A 13199-nucleotide genomic window follows, 5' to 3' on the forward strand; every position below is an offset into this window, starting at 1 on the left:
TATGCTTAATTGCAATTAAGAGTAAAATACACAGTACATAAAATTCAATTAGTAAAAACAAATAAAGAAATAAATTTAATTAAGTAACTAAATTAAAAGAAAAACATCACAATATAAGGAAACTGGGCAAAAAGTGTTGTTTGCGACTCATGGCAACCCCTCTTTGGTTTTCCGAGGCAGTATCTCTACAGAAGTAGATTGCCCAATCTTCCTTCCAAGGAGTGGCTGGTTAGTTTGAACCTCCAACCTTCTGGTACACAGTCAAATGCCTTAGGCACTATGCTACCAAAGCTCATTAAACACAGAGAGTATAAATATATTAATTAAATATGGTCTATAACAGAAGCAAGTAAATGTAAGGGCTATCTTTTGGAATGAACTTAGAAGACAAGTTATATTTAAGGTGTCTGTCATGGATTGAATTGTGTGCCACCAAAACATAGCAGAGCCACATTTGTCAGTGGTTTGACAGTTATATAATGAAGTATTCACCCCTCATGATGTGATCTAATTTGATCAAGCAATTCGATGTAAGAAGATTAGGCTAGGTTGTACTACTCACCCCTACTCAGGCCACAGCCATGACCCAAATGACAAAAGTTTCCCTAGGATATGGTCTGCATCACCTTTTATCTTACAAGAGAAAAATAATAATAAAATAAAATGAGGTATTTAAAATTGTTAATAATTTAGAGTTCTGTATAGTTTCATATTTCAGGTTGTAATTTTCATTATTTTATAATGTTTCATTGTTTTAAACTTTTAAGGATGGGATTCTATTTTTGAGCTCCTAATTATAATTAAATTATAATTAAATGGGAGCTCTTGTAGCCTAGTGCCTAAGGCAGTTGACTGCTAACCAGAAGTTTGGTGGTTCAAACCCACCAGCCACTCCTCGGAAGGAAGATGGGGCAATATACTTCCATAGTGATACCACCTCAGAAACCCAAGGAGGGGTCGCTATGAGTCCAACTTGACACCAAATAACAACAACAACAAATATAATTAGTCAAGGAGTTCTATTTCTCACAGTATTTTTGATTTTCTCACTGGTTCTCCTCTCTCTTAGTTGTATTTAAATTATTATAAATTCCTAGCTTTCTAACATGGTAAGGTATGATCTTTTCTAAAATACGTATTTTGAAAATAAAAATTTACTATTTTTGAGCATAATGATGAGGTTAATTTTCAGGAATATGTATTCTTTGTAGAGACATACATTTTATCCATATATGTATGTGAGAGTATTATTGAATAATATTGCAATTTGTATGTATTTTTCTCCTTATTTCTTTGAAAGAAATGAATTTTGAAATAAATAAATACATATATGTGGCAGAAATAAATATCTACCATAATCTATTTGGTAGATTTTCTTTCTCAACAAAAATATGACAATTTAAACAAACAAACAAACAAAAATAATTAAAAATAAAATAAAAGCCTAAAATATGCTGTTGTTGCAAGAGACACATCAAAATATAACAATTCAATAAGGTATAAAATGAAAAGATGATGAATGATAAACTTTGTAAAACAAAAACTAAAGCAACACTGGGTAGATTAATATAAAGAAAATTATACTTTATTGAAAAAAAAATACTAGAGATAGAGAGGATATATTCGTAATGATACAATGTTCAGATTTATAGAAAAGATAAAGCAGGATGAAAATGTTTTACCCGATAATCTAAAAAATAAAGCATTGCAGGGAGAAAATAAATAATTGGATATATGCTAAGACACATGGGAGATTTTAAGATATATCTCTCAGTAATTTATAGAACAATAAGAAAACAATACAGAATATCTGAACTGTATGCTTTGCATAACATGTATACTAGTACATACAGCAAATCTCATCAAATTTATAAATACAGAAAATGGTCTCTGATTCAAAACAATGCAATAAATCAATAATAAAAGGATAAGTACAAATGGCTATGTCTCTGGCTATTGAGAAATGTGCTTTCAAATAACACATTAAACAAATATGCCACAATGAAAATTAGAAAAGATTTCTACTGAATAACAATAAAAAAAAGACTTAAATCAGCTGAAATTGTCTCAAGAGGCTAACATCCATTTATGACTGTAAATGCATAATTAGAAAATAAGGAAATGTGGAAAGTGAATGAGCTAAACATTCATTCAGACGTGATATGATTTTGCTAATAGGAAATCTAAAAACATCTTCAGATACATTATTAGAATTGTTAAGAGTTCAGCCAATTTACTGGATTGAAATCTAATATACAATTAGAAACATTAGCAAAATATGGCTAATAAGAATGCTAAAATACAAAAACAACACAATATTTATATAGTAGAGAAAATGTCAAGTACCTAGGACTAAGTATATTAAAACGTATGTAAGACCTTTAATGGGAAAAATCATAAAGCAAGACCTGTAAAAATGGAGAGAGATACTAGTTTCTTGGCTTCATTGTTTAAAGAGGTTAGTTTTCTGCAACTTATTTACAGATTCAGTAGCCTCAATTCATTCTATGTGCATTATGTGTACATATATTTGCACATGCACAAAATGATAAGTTGATTCTGAAATGTATACAGAAATGCAAAGTGTTAGGAATATTCAAGGCATTTTTGAATATAAAAAATTAGACTTGGAGACTTACACAACTAAGGTTATTAAGGGAATGTAATATGGATGAAAGCTCAGATAAAAGTCAAATGAGATAGAAAATAGAGCCCAGAAGCAGGCATTTATTAATGAATTACTGCTTGAACAATTTCTCTTAGAATGATTAGCACGAGGCTGGTCCCCACGAGACGGAGGTTAAAGGTGTCCCAAATGTCCAAACTACCATGCCACTCCATCATTTCAGACATTAACTCCTCCTCCTCCTCCCAGTAATTTCCCCAGTCTTGTTGTTGTTGTTGTTAAGTGCCGTCAAGTCATTTCTGACTCATAGTGACCCCATGCACAGCAGAACGAAACACTGCCCGATCCTGCGCCAGCCCCACAATCCCTGCTATACTTGAGCCCATCATCGCAGCCACCGTATCAATCCATCTCGTTGAAGGCCTCCCCCTCTTTCGTTGACCCTCCACCCTACCAAGCATGACATCCTTCTCCAGGGATTCTCCTAGTCTTAGGGTTCTGTATTTTGTTGTAATGCCTCACAGAACTCACAGACACCCAAGGGTTCATCTCACGTAGTAGTGGTGGAGTCTGGCAGGCTGGTGAGTCCCAGGTCCGTGAGTAGGTCTGGCGGATCCTCCCAACTCTTGGGGGTTTGATGAACCTTGATCAGCAGATCAGATGATGGCTGCTGGCCCAAATCCAGGGGTGAGATGAGGATGATCCAAGACACAAAGCCGGAGCAAGAGGACAGGGAATCTTCCCAGGAGATCTGTACGTATACCCTCAGGGAAGCTAAGGGTGGTGATTTGAATTATACCCTCCAGCGAGGCAGGACTCAAGATACATTCCACCTGTGTTGCCCCAAGAGAAATAACCTAAATCCCATCACAGAGTTGATTGCCAGTCATTATAGGGAATGACTACTACCTGCCGCCCAGCCAAGTTGATACCTGACCTTAACTACCACGCCACCCCAAATAGGCATGGATAATGGGATTTACAAAACATCACAGAATGGAGGACAGTGGCTAGAAGGGCCACATCAAGCAATTCATTGCAATGACATTTATTAATGAAAAACTTAGCAACGAAATCCAGTAGAGAAAAGACACATTTTCAATAAATATTGTTTGGACAATTAGAATGTACATGAAAGAAAATATTGGGATTATATTTCAAAACATATTATAAAAAAGAAAATAAAAAAACTATTTCAGTTGAATTATAGACATTAAATGAAAGTATATCTTTGAAATTTGTGCTTGAAAAAACATAGAACAGTCACCATCAAGGAAAGTTTGTTAAATTAGATAACATTAAAATTAAGAATTTCTGTTCATTAAAGAATCCACTAACTGGATGCTGCACCCACATACTCTATGGTAATACGTTCCTTAGAGCAATAGATCATGGGACACCAGAGGACCAACCTTCAAATTGAGGAAATGCAGGACAAACAGGAGTGCATAAATATCAGGAGCACATGGGGAGCTTTACAGGGTAGGGAGGGGAGAGACTGGGTTAGGTTTGGACATGGTGAATGGAGAATGAAACTAAATGTACGAGTTACATTGAATGTAAAACAAGCTTTTAAAATAAATACTACTACTAATAATAAAACTGGTAAAAGGGAGGGTGATAAAAAATTAATAATATAGTTTGCTGCAATATCAGAAAAATGTTTTTCCTGAGTGAGAGAGGAACAATTTCCAAGGTGAAGTAGAATGAAAGTTTTTATAAATAAATAAATATAAAGCTTTTTAGCGAATAATGCACTCCCAGTGAATACTGCAATTCCAGTGAATTGTTTTATCATCTTTATTTTTGCCTCTAACATACCATTTAGACTTCTAGACTTAAAAATCATTGTCATTTAATGAAATAAATAATTTCCTACCAGTATTATAAAGGAAACCTAATAAATATACCAACTGATAACTAGGGATAAATAATGTATTAAAAATAATATCAGATCAGGCAATTCTATATTGAACACTGTTAGTTTAAAGATTACAATAAAATTGATATTTAAGTTTAACAAAAAAAAGAATCCACTGACAGAATTGAAAGCTATAATGTGGAAGAAGATATTTATAACACATGAATTTGAAAAGGCTCTTATTTTGAATAGACTCTTTCAAAGATTAATTTATTAAGTTAAAGGCAATATGATGAACTGGAGAAATGACAAAAGTCTTTAATTGGCTCATCACGAAACGTAGAATCAAAATGATCAGTGCAGATAAGTAAAGGTGCCCAAACTCTAGTAATCAGGCAACTGAAAATCATCCCATGAAACTGAGAATAGTACATACTATGTGATAATTCCACCCCTTTTCTCTGTTTGTATATGCAAGAAGAAATTATACATGATGTATTATTCACAATAGCTAAAAGGGAAAGAAACACAATTGCTGAAGGGCAGACAAGTGGATAAATTGTGACATATTATTCATTGGAATGTAGTGTACAGACCAGTCAAACTAAACAGTAGTTTGTGAATCTCACAAACACATTAAGTGTACTTACACTACGAGTCAGTTTATATAATTTCAACATTATATAATTTCAAAAATAGGAAAAAGGAAACAATCTTATTACTGAGATATATGCTCATATGCTAAAACTATTAAAAAAAAAAAAAAGGAAAGAAGTAATTACCACAGAAACTGTGTTGTTGCCCTCCAGGAAAGGCAGAAAACACTTTGATCAGCTTGATGATATGTGAAGAGGGTTCTGACATACTGGTCATGTTCTTGGAAGCTCTCGTGGTGTAGTTCCTAATTTATTTGACTGCTAACCAGAAGGCTGGCAGTTCAAACCCATCAGCCACTCCTCAGAAGGAAGGTTGGGCAATCTACTTCCGTAGTGATACCACCTCAGAAACCCAAGGAGGGGTTGCTATGAGTCAGATCTGACTCGATTGCAGTCAGTGAGTTTTGGTCATGTTCTATTTTTTTGGTGCAAGTTTAGAATAACATGTTGCTTTCATAATAAACAATATTTTTTCAACTTGTTAGTAGGTGTGGTATAATGCCCATTATTTTAAAATAAATAAATATTTACACAGGAAGTATAACTGTCTATTCATTTGTTCCTTTATATACATAGTACACATTGTCCAACTTCTTTGTTTTATACAAACTCTTAGGCATGTTCATTTGCTGGAGGAAGATACTTTGTTTTGTGAAGTAGAAGGTTACCAAGAGTGAAGGTGACACTCAGTGAGATGAGTTCACACAATGGCCTCTACAATCAATTGGGACATTTCAGAGATCATGAGGGTCCTTTGTTTACAAACTTTGATGGAACAACAACAAAAATACTGAAATGATTTCATTTTCTTAAAATATTTAAGTTTATGGGCAAGTATAGAGCCCACCAGAAGATTTGGTGTGTGTGTATATGATAGTGATTAGGTAATTTTCTTTGTTTTAATGCCAGATTGCTTACATTATTTTTTTCACTATTTTAATTTCACATATAGTCAGTATTTGCCCACCTGTGTTGTTCTTGTTTATCTCTCCTCAAAAACATTTTGATATGAAAATTTATTTTCCTCTGTCTTTCCCCTTTTCCAGTTAACATCCCTTTAAATTGTGATTATCAGTCTTTTATCTGTAAGGTTATTTCATCTTTAATTATTTTATGATTTAAATATTTCTATTTATATATTATTGAAGCCGATGGAGTCAAAGTTCAGCCTGCATTCCAAGTTGAAGGCAGATAAGTAAACATGATAACTCATTTCCTTAAGAACTAAATGTAATGGAAGGTCAATTTACACATTGTCTCCATGTTATCCCCTAGAAATAGGTGATAAGTATGTTAATGTGTTTCCCGAGACAATTTGAAAATTCAACTTGGCCCGCAGACATGCACAGTGATAGGAACAGGAACAAAGTTGCTGGGAACTGATATTCTCCCCTCTACCTAAACCCTGACCAGCTGATGACAGGAAGCTAGTGTGACTCATCTGGTGTGCAAGCACACTGCATTAAAAAACTGCTGTCCCTTTAAACCAAGGCAAAGGAAATTTCAGCCAATCCTCAACTAATTCAAGCTGTTGTATCCTACAGATACTCCCCTTCATAGCTTTTGTTCAGGTGATTGGGTCCTGCTGAAGGAGTGGAACAACCGACTCCCCAGAACCAGCTCCAGGCCATATGGACTGGGCCTTATGAAGTATTGCTGACAATACATTCTTCAGCTGAACCGAAGGGAGTCCACCTTTGGATATATCACACCAATTGAGAATAGCACCAGACTACACTGAAGATCTTCCTTGACCTATAACTAAATTTTATTTTACAGAGAGTAGACTTGTGGGACAGGGAGACTCGAGAGGACTTGACCAAGTAAATGTTGAGTGTCCTCAGCAACCTGCTGTGGAATATAATTGTGAACCCATCAAGGATCTTAAGGTTTGTTCTAGTTTAAAACATGAATATGATTTTAATTAACTCAATGATTATTTGATCCCTATCCCTTTCTGAAGGAAGATGGGAGTCTAACACTCTCATAAAACTTCAACAAGCCCTATTAGACCACACTCCTTGGGCTAATGACTATTGAGTGTGTGCCCACTCTCTTTCACATGGAGCACAGTATTTGCCTATCATTCCTGCCCCCTTACATTTAGAATAGTGGGTCAGAGATGAAGGGGCCAATATATTTAATTCTAACGGAAATTCCTCTGTGGTAAAATACAAGGTTGCAAACTTTGGCCACTTTATGTAAACATTGGACTGCTTCTAGACCAACAACTTCCATAGGGAAATGGGCACAATGCAACAAGACCTGGTCCTTTTATATACCGAACCATACCTGGGTGCCATTATAGAATATGACACCCCAGCTCAGAATATGTCTAATAGGATAGGTGTTACTCTGACTGATCAGAGCATTGCTAGGGATACTTTTTAGTTCTTTCTTGGCCAGTTGATCATGAAGGCACTTGCATTCTAGGATGGATCTGGGCAGGGGGAGTGCATTTCCTGCTATTCGAAGTTTTGCATTCTGCCTGTCCTAGCTACCAACACTGGTGTAGCCCACCTGATCTAACTTGTAGTACTTGGGAAAAGGCCCAATGAATTTTAATTCCCATGATGGGTGTCAGGAAAAATTATGATGACCTCCATATTTTATACCAGTTTTTTCATAATATTTCTGTTTCCCTAGTCAGTAGCTAACTCCACTTCTCAAATAACTTCTGCACTCCAAACTGAAATAATTTCTATCCAGACTGTTGTACTTCAAAATCGAGCAGCCCTGCATCTTAAGTTAGTTACACATGGAGGGGTATGTATATACATCAGTGCTACCTGTTGCTCATTAATTAATGCATCAGGACAGATGGAACAAGATCAACAGGCTATTCATCACACCATTCATAAATTGCAACAGGACAGGGAAAATATATGACATAATTTAACTCTTACCCTTGGGATAGACTTTCCTTGGCTCACTTCTTCATTACCCATTTAGGATGGCTGAAATCCTTATTTGTTATAACACTCCTCATATTTACATTAACACTCTTTACTTGTTGCTGCCTAACTACTTATCTGTCTTCAAGCCCCCCAAATTACAGGTTACTCGACAGGCACTCTTAGTCTCTTCTCCCTGCATTATGGCCATAAAATTCCTAGAGCTGTTTAAACTATAAAAGACTTACTACTAACCAAGGATTGAGTTCCACCATCTTTGTCCCCAGTCAGCAGGAAGTAGCTAGAATGAGTCATCACCCTGTTCTCCAAGAATGTGGAACAGTGACCACTTAATGGGGGGATTGAAGCTGAGTGGAGTCAAAGTTCAGCCTGCATTCCCAGTTGAAGGCAGATAAATAAATATGGTAACTCAATTCCTTAATAACTGAATGGAATGAAAGGTCAATTTGCACATTGTCCCCATGTTATCCCCTAGAAGCAGGTGATAAGTATATTAATGTGTTTCAGGAGACAACTTGAAAAGTGACCTTGGCCCATGGACATGTGCAGTGAGATGAACAGGAACAAAGTTGCTGGGAACTGATAATCTCCCCTCTGCCGAAGCCCCGATCAGCTGATGACAGGAAGCTGGTGTGACTCATCTGGTGCGCAAGTGCACTGCATTAAAAATGACTGGCTCTTTAAACCAAGGTGAAGGAAATTTCAGCCAATCCTCAACTAATTCATGCCCAATTCCTGAAATTTTTATGAATATGTATAATCCCATCTTCTGTAACTTACAAAACTGTAACCCAACCACCATACAGTATGTCAGATTTAGGTACGGACCCCTGTCTCCTTACATTTGCCACTTTGTAATAAATAATTTTCTCTCCTATTAATCACTTGGTGTGTATCCTGTTTTGGCCTGACTGCACACTGGACAGGGAACTGTGTTTGGTCCGATTTCAGTAGCATGTGTACTTCTAGTTCTGGGTCCTTCTCTAGTTCTTACTGTAGCTGTCTTTAGTTTTATTTTCAATGTTTTATCTTCTGATTTCTGTTTATTACATTCTATTGACATGATTTCTAAGGAATATCTTCTAACATATCCTCAAGTTCTCTAATTTGTTGTTTTATAATTCATTTCTGCTAATCACTTGCTCCATCCTAATTTTTTTTTTCACATCACTTAAGTTTCATTATTTTGTAGATAACCCCTCCCATGTGTAACTGAAAAACATTAATATTTCCATCCATACTATTGACTATTGACTGGGAGCTCTGGTAGCATAGTGGCTAAGGCACTCGACTGCTAACCAGAAGGCTGATGGTTCAAACCCACCAGCCACTCCTCGGAAGGAAGATGGGGCAATCTACTTCCGTAGTGATACTGCCTCAGAAACCCAAGGAGGGGTTGCTATGACTCGGGTCTGACTTGACGGCACATAACAACAACAACAACATACTATTGACTAGATTAGTGATATTACTATTAGAATTATCAAATGTTATATGTAAATTTCTTGTAATGTAATTTCTTAGAAAGCTAATATGATGCACATAAGTTATATATTACAGACAGATTTGAGTTCTCATTTTAAAGTTTGTAGCCTAACAACCAAAAAAAAAATAAAAAGCCAAAGTCACTGCTATCTAGTCAATTCTACCCCATAGTGACCCCTGTTGTGTTTCTGAGGCAGTAAATGTTTACAGGAGTAGATTGCCCAGTCTTCCTTCCATGGAGTGACTGGTGGGCTTGAACCACCAACCTTCTGGTTAGCAGCCAAATGCCTTAGGCATTACATCACCAGACTCCTTACCTAAACACAGTCCAAGGAATTATATCAATATGGACCTACTCCATACTTGCTCATTGGATGATCACTGAAGACTGGGTGCTACAATGAAACACAGTGAAGAAATTAGATGGTGCCCAGCTATCAAAAAAAGGCTAGTATCTGGAGTGTTAAAAACTTGTCCTAAAACAAGTAGCCATGTAAAGGAGCAATCAAGCTAGCTATTCAGAGGAAAACTCACCATCCTAAATGTGATCAAAGTATTAGTAGTAAAATCCATGATCAGAAGAGGGATTGTATGAGAACCTAAATTCTAAAGCACCTGAGTTTGAGGAAGACTGTTCTCTACTGTGGGAGCCCTAACTCCATTATGAGGCTTGACATAAGTTTAAGATGCCATTTAGGTTCTTTCTGACCATAAACCAGCATTGTGGCTATGCACAGAAAAGTCCCAGGGCAAACCTCAACTCACTGTTATGGAGTCAATTTGACTCATAATGACCTCTCCTTGGGTTTCCGGGTGATATCTCTATGGAAGCAGATTGCCTAATCTTCTTTCTGAGAAGTGGCTGATGGGTTTGAGAAGACAGACTTCTGGTTAGCAGTCAAAAGCCTTAGGCACTACACCACACTTGTTGCTGTTGTTATGTGCCGTCAAGTCTGACACCAACTCATACCGACCCCTCCTTGGGTTTCCAAGGCACTATCAATATGGAAGTAGATTGTCCCATCTTCCTTTCGAGGAGTGGCTGGTGAGTTTGGACTGCCAGCCCTCTGGTTAGCAGTCAAGTGCCTTATGCACTTTGCTACCAGAGCTACACCACACTAGGGAGGGGCGATTTGCTTCCAGAAAGAGTATGTTTGAAAGTAGATTGTTGTTTTGTTGTTATGTGCCGTTGAGTTGGACCCGACTCATAGCGACCCTTCCTTGGGTTTCTGAGGCAGTATCACTACGGAAGTAGATTGCCCCATCTTCCTTCTGAGGAGTGGATTATATGTTCCTGAAGAACTAGGAAACTTGCAATGGATTCCAAGATGGTGGAATAGGCAGAAAGTTCACACAGACCCTCTTCAACAAAGAAAAGGGAAACCAATTAACAAAGACACAGAAAATAGTCCTGGACCTCTGAGCCTTGAAGCAAAGGATATAGAAGTAGACTAAACCCCAACTGACAGGACAAATTGCATGAGATTACCAAAAAAGGAGGCATACAGACCAGTAGTTTGGCAGTGATCCTGAGCGATCCTGATGGCACAGACAGCTTGGAGATTCCGGAGTGGTGGGAAGACCCAAGAATTAACCTAAAAATCAGCCCTGCTTGCCAGGGACTGCACGGAGGACTGCTCTGGTGACTGTGGAATAAAAGGGGAAGCAGCGGTGAAGAGGAAGACAGGCTGAGCTGTGGACTTTTGCCTGTTGGGAGGTCACTGCCATTTTGAATGTTTACAAGTGGCTTGACCATTTTGATATTTAAAGAGACAGTGCTCTCTGTGATTCCAGGGGCTTAAGAAGAGATTCTGCTTTCCAGTAACCCCAAGGACACTCTGGAACTGCATGACTGAAAAGGTGCAACATTCTTCTCGTTACTCTTATACCCCACACCCAATTGGTGAACAGAGGTGCAGCCACCCCCCATGCCCACACACCTTCTGGGCCTGCAAGAACTCCATCCTAGTCTGTGTGTTTGGACGGACCCTGGGTGCCCTGCTCTGTCATCTGCCGATTCTTTTACTTTTTCTTTTTCTCTTTCTTTTTCCTTGTGTTTAGATTGCTTGTATTTGTCTGTTTTAAAACTACTATTACTATTACTACTTTTGCCCTTTTTATTATTCTTCCCCTTCCAGGTCCTAATTTATACCTTTTTTTTTTTTTTTTTCCCTGTTCCTCACTAATTATTTTTTTTTTTTAGTTTAAATTCTTTTCCCCCCCTTTTTTTCTCATGATTAATTCTGTTCCTTCTTTTCTGTTTGTTTGGTTTGCAATTTCCCCATTGTTTTCCCTCATTATTGTCCTTCCATCTCTACCTTTTTTTCTCTTAGATACCTATCACTAGATATTGCAAAATTTCTTTCTTTTTTTTTTTTCTTCTTTTATCCCTTTTTTTCTTTTTTTGATTACTGTTCCTGTGTGATTACATGGCATATTTTTTGTCCAAGAGCTTTTAAGTTTTGATGGTTATTAAATTGTAATTTTTGTCTAACTGAGTGGGAAACTGCAATAATGGAGATTGCAATACTCCTCATAATATGCAACTACACCCACACCTCCTACAATTACACTTACTGAGCAAGAGCCACCACCTCCTTCTCCACCAATGGGCCAAAGGTTAAAACCACCAAGAAGAACCTGAGTCACCCTTGGCTGCTCTTCACGAACAGTTAACAGAGATCTAAATACAACAACACAATGCCTCAGAAACAAAAGCTTACCACAGTCCACACAAAGAACCAGGATAAAGTGGTAGAAACAAGGGAGCAGGATACAGACGCAGAACACATCCCTGAGGAAGAAGCAGCATTGGAACTCTCTGAAAAGGAATTCAAAATAATTGTATTTAGGTATCTTCAAAGGATTGAGAAACAGACCAAAGAAAGCACAGGGGAAAAAAAAAAAACCTTAGAAGAATTTTGGAAGAAAATACAAGAACAAAATGACAAAATAAATGAAAAATTAGAAATAATTCTAAATCTACAGATAGAAATTCAGAAGATTAATATTAAATTATCAGAAATAGATAATATATTGGAAGGGCAAAGGAGTAGAAATGATGCAATGGAAGAGAGAATTAATGAGATTGAAGACAAATACCTGAATACTTCTTTGGAAAAGGATCAATCAGAAAAAAAAAAAAAAAAAAATCAAAACAAAATGAAGAAAGCCAAAGGTTCATGTGTGAAACCATCAAATGGAATAATCTATGTGTGATTGTAATTCAAGAAGAGGACAAGAAAAATAAAACCACTGAGAATATTGTCCAAGATTTGCTGGAGGAGAACTTCACTGATATGATGAAAGATGAGAATATATCTATTCAGGAAGTCCAACAAGCATCAAAGAGGATAGACTCCAAAAAAAAATCACCAAGGCATTTCATCATCAAACTCACCAAAACCAAGGACAAAGACAAAATTCTGAAAGCAGCATGGGGAAAACAAAAAGTTACCTACAAAGGACAGCCAGTAAGAATAGGCTCTGATTTCTCAGCAGAGACCATGCAAGCAAAGGGCAATGGGATGGTATATACAAAAAACCTGAAAGAGAAAAAAAATTCAACCAAGAATTATATACCTGGCAAAATTGTCCCTCAAATATGATGGTGAAATTAGGAGATTTCCAGATAAGCAGAAACTAAGGGAATTTAT

This window comes from Orycteropus afer, unplaced genomic scaffold (genome assembly GCF_000298275.1).
Source record: "Orycteropus afer afer isolate SDZICR_OR568_19922 unplaced genomic scaffold, OryAfe1.0 scaffold00186, whole genome shotgun sequence".
Taxonomy (NCBI): Eukaryota; Metazoa; Chordata; class Mammalia; order Tubulidentata; family Orycteropodidae; genus Orycteropus; species Orycteropus afer.